Source organism: Lipophrys pholis (genome assembly GCF_963383615.2).
Source record: "Lipophrys pholis genome assembly, chromosome: 11".
Classification (NCBI taxonomy): Eukaryota; Metazoa; Chordata; class Actinopteri; order Blenniiformes; family Blenniidae; genus Lipophrys; species Lipophrys pholis.
In genome coordinates this window covers 17,172,684-17,188,221 of record NC_137631.1, presented here as the reverse complement: position 1 = coordinate 17,188,221, position 15,538 = coordinate 17,172,684, and positions in this window count along the sequence as shown.

Genomic DNA, 15,538 nt, shown 5'->3' with positions numbered 1-15,538 from the left:
ATTTTGTTCGGCAACACTCCCAACCTCCACATTTGTGACAGGCAGCCCAACATATTACACAGTTTTAGGTCATATGAGCTTAATTGCAGCCACTCGTATCAACATAGCTTAGAATTAAAGAGTTAAAAGCAAAACTAATCAACATATTAACACAATTGTATCATGTTTTTCATTCATCATTGTTGGTTTTAATAGCGTTTAATTATATTAGCATTTAGCATGCATATATGTTGTCTGGATATTTAGATTAAGACAGAAAAATTAAGACCTTATGAATAGCTCTGATGTTGGAATGTCGGACCCCAGTTGCAAGTGAGGCTAATGAACACTGTAAAACTTTGACCTCATGCGCCAACAAAGAATTTTGGGTGATTATTGGATTGAGTGCCTTGAAATTTGGAACATTCTGTATGTAGTTTGCAGAAGAATTAACCCAGCTAACAAAGGTTGAAATGGTAAGAATTTCTATCTGCTTTCTAATGCCTGTTGGAAATGCGCTCATACAATGAGTGTGATCTTATGCAAATTCTGATATGGAGAAAGAGATTTGTGCCGGATTGTAACCTCCTGGTCAACTTTAATCTTTCTGTGAGCAGTGATTCCCAACCAGGGACCCCCTCCGGCGATCACCAGATACAGGACTTAGAAATGCAAACGCTTTGCTTGCTCTGAGGTTGTTGAAGAAGTTACTTTTGCACGTGTCAAATGAAACCATAAAGCGGCAATTCATAGAATCTAGTGCAAGAGTGGGAAACGTCCTGTTGCTTTTATTTTTAATGTTCCTGATATGTGTATGTTCCAAGGACTGGGCTATTTCTCGGCATGTTGCTCTCTGTCTCCGTTCTATCCTTCTCTCTGTCCATCCCCTAACCCCCTAAGGGTTTCTTCCTGTTAAAAGACAGTTCTTCCTTCTCACAGTCCCCTTTGCTTGCTCATGTGGAATTGTTCTACTTTTATTCTGTCTCTCTGTCTTGATAGGACTATGTTCTTATTGGAGCTACTGTATATATGGATAGAATTCAATACAGAATATACACCACCTGCATTTGGCTTCATATCAGTGATTAGTGAGGGACTTTCTTTCTTGGAGTCAATCAGGGGGGCTTTAAGGAAATGAGAATTCAGAACCTCAGCTCTACAGGATGAAGGATTGATAAACTATCATTTTCACACGACCGCGGTTTGGTTCACTTCCTTGGATAATCTGCTTTGTTTGGGCTGGTTAAAGTTCATCTGCACTCTGGTGCCGACCAAACAACTGAACTCCGCTCTTTTTAAATACATGGATTTCAAAAACAAATGCCAACGAACTACCTGGGGGAGCAAATTAAGAAAATTAACCAAAGAGTGTGATGTGGTGCTTTTTGGGTATAAAAAAAACAAACAAACCAGACAGGAAAACAAAGAAGTCCGGAGAAAAGTTGAGGTACAGGCACTTATCAATACATGGTGAGCGACCATGGTCGCCAACCACAAGAACAATGATGTTTTTAAAATTGCTCCATTTCATTGGGTGTGTGTTTTTGAGGGGGCATGTGAAGCAGGCTGGACAGGATGGATTTTTGGCCCTGGCCAATGAATGAGCTGGACTCTCCTCTCCATTGTGAATATTTAAATTCCTACTCAGTGTCTGTTTGGGGCAAGAGCACCTCAAACAAGTTAGCTGTTGTAACTGCACGACAGTGTTGCAGTAGTTTGTTCCTCGTTCAAAAAGCACAGTGGGAAGGGGAACGTGTGAATTTGTTCCCACCGTATCAAGTACCGAGACTTTTTAAAAAAAACTATATATTTCATGTTGTTTCAATATTCAAGAATTGTTTGCCACAAAATGACTGTTATTGTCTTTTTTTTCTTTTTTTTAACTCTATATCTCCTAAACTATTAATGAGATGGGAAGTTCACTTTCTTCTTTTTCAGTTCTGTCATGTGTCCTTTGCAATCTCCAGTCCTCCAGAGATAAGACAGAGACTGGAGGTTGACATTGTGACTAGAAAAATCAATCTAGACGGAACAAGCTCATAGTAAAATGTCTGTTGATCGCATTGTGTATTACTGTGTGTGTGTGTGTGTGTGTGTGTGTGTGTGTGTGTGTGTGTGTGTGGTTGGGGGAGGGTGGGGGGGGGTAGGAGGATGAAAGCATATTTCAGATTCAAACAGTGCAGCTGCCATACCTTTACCCCTCTGCTATGTAATATTAAGTAATACACACATGTAGGGCAACAACTCACAGGTACCCCCCACCCCAACACACACGCACACGCACACGCACACGCGCGCACACGCGCGCACACACACACACACACACACACACACACACACACACACACACACACACACACACACACACACACACACACACACACACACACACACACACACACACACACACACACACAGTGCGTGTGCTTCTCTGAGGAGGTGACCTAAAAGCAGATTGTTTCTACGTCTCCTTTCTCTCCCTCAAGCAGAGATGTGAAAAAGTGTGGTCAGGAAGAATGTACAAACGTGCAGCGCAAGGATCGTTTAAATATGAGAGTGGTGGCAGTAAAAAGACAGACGTGCCAACATTTGAATCACAGGTGAATTTAACATGACGTATCCTGATGTGACTTTTGAGATCGACTCCTGTCTATACTGAGTACACTTCATGAAGTTATTTCATATTAATTAAACGATAAATGTCAACATGGATACATAATTTTGGGGGGAACTGACAACGGTGGTTTCCATGAAAGATTTATGCATTCTCGAGGACATCACACATGCTAAATGAGTTTGTGTACTCGAGGCGGAAAAAAAAGAACTTCCTCTTTGAATGACTTCCAGTGTTCCAGTAAAACAGCAGGAGTTCCTGGAACTCAAGTCTCCATCCAAACTTACGTTATTAGAGGCCACTTTCAAACAAACACGGACCAAAACTTTGTAATGAGCTCTGTTTTGCAAACTGTGCTGCGACGAGGCTGCAGACGCAGCCGCGTGTTTGTCTTGAATGTGTACTTAAGCTCATATTCATGGATGTGTGAGTTGTGGATGTAACACTGTATATTTATGGAGCTGAAACTATCATTGCACCTTATTCAATGTCTTACTTTGACACAATGGTTCACAGTAATGAAGTCAGTTTCTGAGAACTGTGCCAAATAATATCTCCCAGCATTTTTGCACAGCTTTCATGGTGTCCACTGAAATTGAATGTTTGGTTCATAATAACCTCTTGGAAAGTGCCCAAACCCTGCTTCCTCTCTCAAGAGCAACTGTGTAAGCAAAGCACACGCAGTTAAACACACAATCTTTATTTTTTTTTCCCTTTCTTTATTACCAAAAATATATCCAAGGAATCCACAGTACAACGCAGCTTGCCTTAATTTGTAATATATTGCCTGTATTTTAAAACTCATGGTACTCCTGCATGTGTGAGTTTCTTTATTAGATGTGGAAGACACAGTATTACTGTTGAGAAAACATTCCTCGGGTACTGGTTGAAGGGCAGTGACAGAAGCTGTAATAGAAGCTTTTATTTACTGAAGCATATTAGAGCTGCAACCAGCTTTGACCTCACGGTGTCAGGTGAGATCAGGGCAGAATGAGGAGGAATACGACTTACACCAGCTGCTTTACTTTGTTTTTACCAACAGATAAAACACAATCTAAAATTTATCACAGTGCCAGTGAAGTCTTTCTTTTTGTTGCACTTAATACTGTGATGATGAATCTAGTTTCCCATGTACGCTTATAGGAGACACATAGCAGAATTCAAGTCTTCAGAACTACACAAGATAGGCTCCATTATGCACACAGGGAAACACACATCTTTGTTTTGACAATGACTATCTTTGGTAGAGGTGGAGAGCTCAGACATTCAAATGTGAGAAATGATATGTAGATATAGTCAGAGTGATATTGCTATTGCTAAATTTTAAGGTGGAGCCAAGAGGCAGTTAGTTTAGCTTTAGCATAGAGAAGGAAACAGTAATGCTGATGTGTCCTAATATTGACAATGCTGTTTAATCTGAATGGTAATAATATTGTTGTTATTATTAATGTGAGTACCAAAACAATTACTTCTTCCTATGTTACAACCTAGCATAACAGAGGAAAAGAGCTATTTATAAGTAAAAAGTAGCTTAATATTTTTCAATGTAAACCTTAAAAAGGTCCCCCGCTATTATTTCTATTACCTTTGCGACTACTATTACTCCTTCTATTACTACTCTATAACTACTAATACTTATATTAGTAACAATACTATTCGGGATGATTATATTTGAATAAATACGAGTAAATAAATTTTTTTTAAAGCTTTATGGAAGATGAGAGAGAGGAAAGTTTCCTATTAATTGGTAATATTAATGATTGTTCATTTAAAGTGTGTCATTAATTTTACAAAAATCATTTATAATGATACTACGACAACATCTACTTTCATTTGTACCATCTCAGACTACCTCCTACTAAACTACTATAACTGTGGCTATTCTCTCTTCATTTGTAAGATGTGGGAACGGCGGTAAGGCGACCATGCATCCAAAAGAGGCATCAGAAAGAAAAGCCCATTTAGCATGAAGAGAGTATATTCTGTAAGGAATAGCATTATTACGCTCTAACATTTCAAAGAGATACATTTTATAGATGATAAATTCTTACCTGAATAAATGAGGATAAGAGAAGATGGCAAATGGCACATGGCAGCATCACCAAATACACCTATTCAAGAGAGATGAGGGAAACAAACGAGGCGAGAATTAAAGACTCAGCACAGAAACTGACTGCTAACACACAAAAAAAGGACTGAGTGAAGGGTTTACTACTTCCCACTGAGAGCTACGACGCAGAGTAAAATCTGACAGACAACCCCATCTCACCTCTGACCCTGCTCGAGCCAGTAAGTAGGCTGCATGCACACCTCTTCACTGCTCTTTAGTTTTGCCGTCGTCCCTGAATCCCCCACTTTACTTCCTCTCTCTTCTTTCAGCCACTCATCGCCAGCTCTCATCTATCCCCATTTACAGTATCCCTACCCCCCTTGCACCCTCCACAGCTCTCCCCTCTTTCCCTCTAACAGGCAGGGCTGCTGTGGATGACACGTATCCAGCTGAGAGCAGCCACGCAGGGTCGATGGACCACGGTACGCCGAGGGGAGCGATCGCCCCCCAACCACAACCTGTTCCCATTACCTATTGTGAGCTAACTTCACACATTTCACTGTCAAGATACTGCATGGGTATATATGTAATTTTTTTTTAGATTTGAAAGACAAAGTTATTAAAAGGAGGGTTGTTATTACAGATCTGCAGGTCCCTCATTAGACTTGCAATGTCAGAGGTTCATCAGTTAAGTTCTCATTTGCTCTGTCTTTAATTATAGTTGTATCTCTCTCTACTCTCCTATCACCCTCTCTATTGTAGCCATTAAAGCCACACCAGTACATTACCACTCATTAGGGGATGTAACATCAGGAAAGATTCACTGTAAAATAAAATAAAAATGCTTGACTGTAGTTCTGGTCCAAATGCGTACAAGTTTCTGTGCATGCGTGCGCACGCACATACGTGCGTGTGTGTGTGAGTCTCAGACTTCTGACAGTCTAACGGGTGCAATGGGCTGTGACCATTAATTATTTACGGAGTACGTTTTAGGCAGGAAAGACTGATGATCCATAAATAGGACAGAAGGATCTCACAAAATACAACAGCCAGCAAAACATAATGCACAGCCTCCCATCCTTGTAATCTAAGCACTGTGCTTCGAATAGTAACAAAAAAATAAACGAAAACCTTTTTCAATCCGTTCCCTACAAACGGAAACAGTTTGAGCTCACAGCCAATGATTTTAGGCTGACCGCGGGCGCACAAGGTGCTAGAAAATGGTTAAACATGATGACGGCTAATGTATGGAGAGTCCCTTTTATCACCATTTACCAGCTAAAATCGATAATTAGTTACTCTGAGCTCAGCCTTTCCTGTATTGATTAGTCAGTTTATTTTGTGACCTGCCTGCAGTTGGTCCAAAGGTTAAGAGCTGCATTATGTTGGAAACATAGAAATTGATTTCCTGCACCTTGCAGACAACCGAAATTGAAAGGATTTCCCTATGCTACAATTGATTTTTGCCAAACAACAGGACTGCAGTTTCATGTTTTGTTAAGCACAATTCACATGCTGTTCCAGACAAAGAAGTGCATTCATAATGAAAACTGGATTAACCCATATAAGAAGTGGTGTGCTTCAGGGGCACACAGGCTAAATTGTGCTCTCGTGTGCAGTGGGTACTCCAAAAGTATTCTCCACTAAAAGAGCTTTTAACCTTTGAGCACCACACAAGTCTGCAGTGGGGTTTACAGCATTATGGACTACCAGGCATGGTGCATTTTAACAACAGCTCTGTAATTAACAATAAAAGGAGGCATGAGTGCATCTAATTATGTCTTAAACAAGCTAAAATGCATAATAATAACTTATTCCAGCATTGTATCTCTGCATATTATCAACCTTTTTTCTGTCACTATCAAAGCAAATTGAAAAGTTTTGTCTTTTGAATGATGGGTTTAACAGAAAGAACAATTTTAAAAGATCACCCTGTGCTCTAGAATATTGTCATTTGCATTCTTTTAATGATCCTTTTGCATTTCATGGACCAATAGTGAGAAAAGAAATCGAGAGATTAATCTACAGTGTCGACAAAAACAGATTTATCTTTTTCCTTCCCACAGAGTTTCAATCAGATGTCTCTGTCTTCATCGTGTTCCCTGTGTGTATTTCCTGGGTTTTGGTGGTCCACAACTCATCTGGCATGGCGTGATTAAAAAAAAAAAAAGGCTGTTCAGCCTAAAAACAGAGCAGGGCTGAGAATTGTGTGAAAGCATTCATCAGATCCTCATTTCATCACTGTAAAAGGGAGTAGGCTTGTCAGAGAGAGAATTACCCTTCTGTGGGTGGCATCTATCAGCGTAACTGTCATGTAATGACCCTGGGAGACATCGCGGGGCATCAGTCACCCTCGCCGTGACACAGGTCTTGCTGCATCCTGCTTAATTCATGTTCATGCACGCGCGAGATTGCCATCATTCTGCATGATACATGCAGTGTACAGAGCATTAATGTACCACAGTGGCAGTAACGGACAATGTTGACCACAGTACATCTCGAACACTTTGAAAAATACACAGAATTAGCTTGAAAAAAGATGAAAGAATCTGGAAAATGAAATAACTTTGGCTTATTTCAGTTTATTGAGCTTTGATGTGATGTGTAAAAAAAGACCCCCACAATTATTTCAGGCTTTTGTGTTCAAACATGAACCCTTTCATTTGCCTCAAGTGACAAAATAGTTATTCAGCACCATTGATGAACTGTTCTATGACTTGCAGCAACACGTGGTTTGACAAACTAAATTATTTGTCTGTAAATTGCTTTCAAGTTGCCATCTTTTCTGTTTGTTAGTGCTAATATTTCTCATTCAATACAAAGTCAGGACACAAAAGCAAGATCTTGCTGCCTTTTTTCCACAATTATTGTGGTATCAAAGACAAACTTGAAGAAGAAAACATTGTGATTTTTCAATGTACAGGACCTATTGTACAAAGATCCTCCATAAAGTGTGCTAATTGAACTTTCATGCAGTCAGCACGCGCTTTCAGTTTGTATGCGTTTTGCATGCAATTTACGAAGAATAAAACAATGACGGCCATAGCGTACAAACACCAGTATTCAATTTAGATATTTGCATGTTAGAGAGCCTGTTTACACGAGAACGATCTGCTGGAAACGACATCATTTCCATGTTAATTTACCTGAGATCACCATGGAATGACCACCAACACAAAAATGTCATGTGATGCCATGGAGTTGTACATGTCTGGGGTGGAAGTTATAATACATATTGGGGCATCATCAAAGAGGGTGGAGCACATTACACCCGTGCCCCAATCCCTGCACTGGCTGCCTGTGTGTCAAAGGATTGACTTCAAAATCTTACTTCTGGTCCATAAAGCTTTAAATGGTCTCGGGCCTAAATACATCTCAGATTTACTTGTAGAATATGAAACATCCGGACCTTTGAGGTCCTCAGGAAGAGGTTTACTCAGTGTTCCTAGAGTCAGAAACAAACAAAGTGAAGCAGCTTTTAGTTCCTACGCTCCCCACCTGTGGAACAAACTTCCTGAACACCTGAAGACTGCTGACACACTCACTTCTTTTAAATAAGGACTTAAAATATTCTTATAAGCACAGACTTTCGAAAAAACAATACATTTTACATGCTTTAATAAATTTATCTTAATAAATCTTTTACCTGATTTATTCTGTCTTGAAAACTTTTATGCTTTCATTTCTTTAAAGCGTTAATATAGTTCTTTTCTTAATATATTTCTTATTTCTTTGTAAAGCACTGTGAATTGCCCTGTGTTTGAATGCTGCTCTATAAATAAGTTTGCCTTGCCATGACAGCAAATAAATCTGAAATGAGAAATTATCTTAAAAAACCCAATATAGCTAATAATTGCTCGCAAAGTTGAAGTTTTAAAGACAACACACAAACAAAGCTTGCAAACCAAAGTTGTGGGAAGCCAAATCAGGAAATGCCTCTGACCACAATAACACCAACATTTCTGGTAAAGGCTGAGCTGATTTGCATGTCGTTTTTAAATGAAGACAAAACAGGCAAAATCACAAGCAGCACAACCATTAGCAACGTGTGAGCATAAACTCCTGCCAGTATTTTGCACACGTGGTACACATGCTCAATATACATGAAGGCGAACATGCTCAATGTTAAGAGCGTACTATTTTGTCAGAGACAATCATTAGTGCTCCCTGTTTTTAGTGCAGCTTCCACGCGTCTGTGCATGTAATATCATGTTTGTACCCAGTTTTATACTAATAATCATACTGTTGAAAGGCTTGTTTGCAATGTTTTCTTTTTTGAAATTAACTATAAAGATAAAGATAAAGAAGATGGTTATAGACTAATTTCATAATAAAGCATTAGGAAGTTTAGTTTACTTACACTACATACTCTCCTCTTTCTTGTCTTTTCCTACATTATCAACTCTTCACAACATGAATACTTCTGAAAGAACCTTTTGCCTCTTTTCCTCCACATTGCTGGACAGGCAGTGCTATGTCCAGATGAGTTTTCTCCCACTTTAATGCAAACCATTCGGGTTTTGCATGGTGGTTGCATATATTTTTGTCACTAAGCGATAATGTTTCTCCAGACTGAAACACCGTCTGGCATAATATGGGGATGTTTCGAAGTGACGACTTCCAACCAGTCGCCAATCAATCAGAAAGAAATGTGAGATAAATGTGTGAATGAAAAATATTAAGATACTTCTATTTTTCTTGAATTTAAAAGATGTGCAAGTGCAAGACGTCAATCTGAAGGAACCAACACACATTTATGAATATATGCGATACTTATTGATTATTTCAAAAGGACACTCAGAGGTCACACCTTTAGTTTCCAGGTGTGTGACAGATGCACACACAGCAGTGAGCGAGAGAGTGAGACCCGTGAATTGAATATTCAGAGTTGTTGCCACACCTGATGCAACAGGAAAGAGAGATTGACAACATTCCTACAGTATGCCTATAATATGGTCATATTCTCAAAAATAAGTTTTTTTGAGGGGAATTTCTTGGAATACACTGTGTGACAGTAAGTTTTCCACTGTCGGAAAACCGAACTAACATGGGAACCAACGGGACTGTATGCTGGATCATCGACTATGTTTATGTGTAACGCTCCTTCTTTTCTTTCTTTTCATTAGGAACATATGTGGTGTGCAGTGTTGATTTGTTTTTCTTTCTAACATAAACGTCAGCAGCTTGAAGGCTTTATTTGTATTGGATCTGGTTTTGTGTCATGTAATCCCTCGTGTGATCAGCCCTTTGAGTAGTCATGGCACGAAAATAAACAAATCTACTGACTATTTTCATGCAGGGATCATTTAGTACGTAGATTGCAGTGATTAAAACAATTAAACATGTGACACAGATGACCTCTGACATTAAAAAATGAAGATGTAGACCTCCACACTAGTAATACATTTACTAATCACAACCTTAGCAACAACTGTGATAAAATATGCCAAATGGATGTTGTAACTGCCTCCTATGAGCCATTCCTTTTTCATATACTGTCATGCATTGACTTACACAAGCAAAACAAGCTCCATGAGTGCCTCTCTCTTTCAGGCTTCCAACAAATTCACATACATGTAGGTTTGAATAGATATTTTAGTTTTGTGGATTACTCGCTCCATTTTTGATCTCTAAATGGTTCCTGTCATGCAGTGTCTCATTATCAATCCCAAATATGAGCCAACCTTAATAGCCCCATCAGTCTCATAAGTATAACTTCATTACAACCCGAAAAACAAATCAACATACCGCTTTGTGTCATAAAGGCCTCTGTAACTTATGCAAAGACATGGTTGTCAAGCAAGCCTGATAAACTGACAGTTGATAAAAGTTAAAAGGTATCCTGGGAAAAGGACAGAAGTACTCACTTATTGAGCGTTATCGACAACTCAACATTCATTAACCAACATAACAAATACAGTCGTTTTAGTCAAATGAGGGTTAAAACAGATCTCATGACATTTGAAATAATAAATGCTGGACTGAAACATTGAAAAACCCGTGGGTATAAGGTACCAGCATGCAGTAACTTTCAAGCAGGAATACTTTGTATTAACAGTAGTTGGTGCATGACCAGTGAGCCACCTTACACTATCCATCTCACACAATCACACACACAGTTTCCCTCCTCGAGATCATCATTTATTAAAGAGCCTGATCTCTCTCTGAGACACACTATCACAGCTGTACATCCCACTGCCCTTTCCCTACCTCGTCCCTTGAGTGTGTGTGTGTGTGTGTGTGTGTGTGTGTGTGTGTGTGTGTGTGTGTGTGTGTGTGTGTGTGTGTGTGAGAGAGAGAGAGAGAGAGAGAGAGAGAGAGAGAGAGAGAGAGAGAGAGAGAGAGAGAGAGAGAGAGAGAGAGAGAGAGAGAGAGAGAATATCTGTGCATGTAGGAAAGGAGACTTTGTAGTGCTAACACATTGTAAGTGTCCGTGTGCATGCGGTTCATTGTACTATGTGGTGGCTCTCATTAATGAGGATAGGTGTGCTGTGGAAAACAGCAGTAATTTCCAGCCACTTTTATTCTTTCACAGAGGAGCGTAACTGTGCAAAGAAGCATGTGGCGCACATCAAGAGTGTTTTTATGAAAACTTTAAAAGTCAAGAAGAACATAATGGAGAGAAATGGAGAGAATACAAAGCTAGTTTTTGTATAAGTTATATCACAACTGAGTCAGAGGAAGAGGTAAAAACACAGCAAAAAATCTTGACAACCAAGATAAATGGTTGAATCAATACAAAAGAACAATATATCATATATTTTTGTGACTAAATTGTTTAAACTTAACAGGTGAGACCACGTGGATCAACCTCTGCTATGAAAGAAACATTCATAGACGATAAAAATAGAGGAAAAGTCTTAGAATAACAAACCTCATAGATTGGAGATTAGGAGGATTGAACACCTGCTGTTTAGGAAGGGAAAACATAGCGGAAGGTTCCCTGTGCTTTGCTATAAACCTTCTTATGGCTGAATGATAATCAGGAAAGCTGGATTTATTTAGATGCTATGGCCGCAGAATTGTCAAAAAATATGCAATGAGTGCATGATTCTGCCTAGTTCCTGTGTAATCACAGACATGTGATTGGATTGTCATGCTGGGGAAATTACTGGGGGTCATCATGATGATTAGTGTATATGGCAGAGCACCATTTCTCTAATTTCTAGTACTGTTTACATTTCCTAATGATGATTTGTGGCATAGGAATTATGGATGTGTGGCAAGTGATATATAGTTGAAAATACAGCTCTATAAAACCATGCATGCTTCCAAAATAATGCCGATAGTCAGTGGGTGTCTCAGTTTAATTTAGAAAGCCCAACATTATTTTTCATTCATTAGCTACCTGTTTTTCCTTCGGAGGGACGTGGGGGGCTGGAGCCAATCCGAGCTGACATTCAGCAGAGGCGGGGTACACAGGGCTATCAAAGAGAGACAGACAACCATTTAAACTCACACTCAAACCTACAGGCAGTTTAGACTCACCAGCTAACCTAACCTACTTGTCTTTGGGCTGTGGGAGGAAACTAAGGCACCCAGTGGAAACCTATGTAGGCACAGTAACAAAATCCAAAATCCAAATTGAGACCATATATTTGGTCCTTATCATGCTGCAGTTGATTTTGTCCAAACAAAGACACTGGTTTTTACCTGTTTTGTTAGTGTGTCACACTTCTCCTGACTCTGCTGAGGTTGGATCCCATGTTTTCATCCTAGCGTCTTCAGAGGATCAGAGACAGAACAGTGTAAAAAAAAAAAGAAAAGAAAGGAAAACTGTGAAACTATTCTAGCCGTATGGATTTATTAGATATAGATTTCATTGATGCTCTGTATGTATTTCAACAGATTGCTGACAGAGACTCAAATAAGTAATGTTAAATTAAAGTGAAATCAGCACCATGGACAGCGACATACAAAAGCTCTTATGCGCTGTCCTTGAATCACCTGTGGTGCTTATGGAAACACAGTTACCCTTTAAAATGAATTATTACTCTGAAATCTGCACAAAAATCCGAGCTTTAACTCAGTGTCCCTCTGTCTACACCTTGTATTTGTTTTCCTTCGTCACAACTTTAGACCAGTGGTTCCCAATTTTGTGTCCGGGACTCCTTTGCGGAGCTGGAAGTTATCACAGAGGGGGATTAAGGTTTTGCCTGCCCTGAGTTTGTCAAAATTTGATTCTCACCTCAAACAAAAAACATAATAAGACAGTTTCTAGAGTTAGGAGCAGACCGGGGAAATTGCTCATTGCTTTTATTTCAAGGCTCTTGTTTTTGTATGTTGGTGTGCACGGCTTCAATGTGATGTTTTGGCAAAGCAGACATTGGATTGGGTGCTTTAAAGAAAAAAAAGGCTGGGAACACCTGTTTTGTTTTAGACCCACACTTCTAGATAGACAGTGTGCACAAAGCCCACTTTTCAGCACAGATTAGAGATTTAGGATCCACTGGGAGACAGTCTCGGAATGAATGAACTGCACCAAAGAATGAGAATGAGGTTTTTTTTTTCCTTTATTGAGGAATGCAGGTAGACATACGTTTAAGCCACGAAGCTCTAAGGGTAACAAAGCATTGCTGACCTGATGAAATTCGTTGAGGCGCAAAATCAAATGATAATCAAATTTTTGTGGCTTCATGATGAAGATGTGTTCATTAAATATTTTCAGTTTTCTAGGAGCAAAATCTAGTTCCATTAAGAATATAAATACAAACATCCAAAAGCATTGAGCTTTTAAAGTATACCAGCACTTCACAAGGGTTTTCTCTACAAGTATTCTTAATACAGACTTGCGACGTATATAAATATGGACAGTGCAGGGAACAGAACGTGTAACACAGTGATCCACTATCACTCCATGCGAAGTCTTTTAAAAGTTCAGAAATTACCCAATGCAAATGCTAGAATAGATGTTTTTCTCCCTCACAGACTACACTGACTGTGGTCTGTAAGACTTTATTTAGATTTTAACTAATTCCAAAACATCCCCAGAACTTCAAATAACACTCGTGCAGCAAAATCCCCCTTTTTTTGGTTAAACGCTTAGTAGGCAAGTACTGTATTTCCAGACACTTCTTATATCATCAGTTCATGGTTAAATACACTTCCTTCTCAGCCATCATGCACAATCCTGCCAAGCAGCTGTGTTTACCGGTGCTCAAGCACCTGACAGAAAGTGTAGGAGAGCAGAAAAAAGGAAACTGTTGGAGCGGTGTCAGAAATGTCCACGGTTATTTGAATGTTTCTTGCTGTTCCCAGTATCGAATTCACTGTTAGAATTAGCTGGTAATAGCTACCACTGTGCCCCATGAGTGGTAAATAAAACAACAGGCACTTTAACAGTTACTTTTAAGGTTTGTGGTAGTTTAATGTTTGATAGTCAAACAGTGCTACGTTCCTACATTACAAAGTCTTCCAGTTGAAGATTTATTAAACAAGAAAAATGCATCAAATTATAAATTCAACTCGCCATACTTTGAAAAGAAATCACTGACCTGTAACATTCAGCAATCATAAATGCTTGTATTGTCAGAAACTATATTACGGCACAATAGTCCCTATGCACTGACTTTGTCCTGCTAATAATGAGGTTTTGTACTGCATGCAATAACGAAGCCAGCGCGCGTTGCTGCAAAGAAGCTGCAAGGCCATTTCTGCACACATACATATATGCACCCAAGCACACCCTCACACACACACACACAAACAATAAGGATGCACAGTATCAAGCTCATGTAAGCACATTCACAGGCGCAAAAATGCTGAAACTCAAGGCCAGTTCCATTCAGTGACAGCCGCTATCCCCTGCATTGCACACAGATACACCCTCTCCGACCACAAATATACATACAAAATAACACCACTATAGAACTGTGAATGTAGGGTTTAGAGTTTTATAGTTCCACCAAATGGCGCGCGCGCGCACACACACACACACACACACACACACACACACACACACACACACACACACACACACACACACACACACACACACACACACACACACACACACACACACACACACACACACACACACACACACACACACACACCTGTGACCCTTTTTAACGTCATGGTAGGGGGCTTAGTCATCCAAACTGTATTTATTTAGAAAACATGCAAGCAATAAACAGATGCACAAAAGAGTACAAGATATTACATAGTTAGTTGGGCACAAAAAGACAAAGTGTGACTACATTTATAATGGCTCAGTAAAGCACAGCAATATACCAATCAGTGTAAGATGCAGGTGTTTCACCTTAAGAATAGAGCAAGGCAAATATCTAATATGATTATAGGTGGAATCAGTATATGCAGTGAACCTCAAAGTAACATGTGACACTCACATACATGCATGATGTTGACCCCACTCCTACCCCCCCCAAAAAAAAAATACAAATCATACAAGATCCACACCTATGAAATTCTTTCATTTCTCACAGCCACCATATAAATTAATATTATCAACATTGTGACTGTTGTTATGAAACTAGACTTCCCAGACATCTGGAAGTGCAGGCAGCGCTCTCCCCTCCTCTATATAAATGTTTGTTCTTTTACTCTTTTGTAATGGCGCTAACTTGAAGACGTCATTACATCAATCTGAAATATGATTTGAGTTTGCAGAAACATGCAATTTCAGGTTTCAGATTGCAACACCAACATAGTTATATAATAACTATATTATAACAAAGGAAAAGGCCACTTTCATTCAAAAATTTGAAGCACGTGAATCCATTTTTAATGCGAGCTTGAAGCACTGATCATTCTGAATGAAAGTGTTATCTTAGTCTAATGAGTATCATTTCAGTAAAATCTGACCTTTTGATGCAGGAAAGGGGAAACAACGTGGATTAACAGCAACCCCGGTTGATCAGCACATCAATACTTCA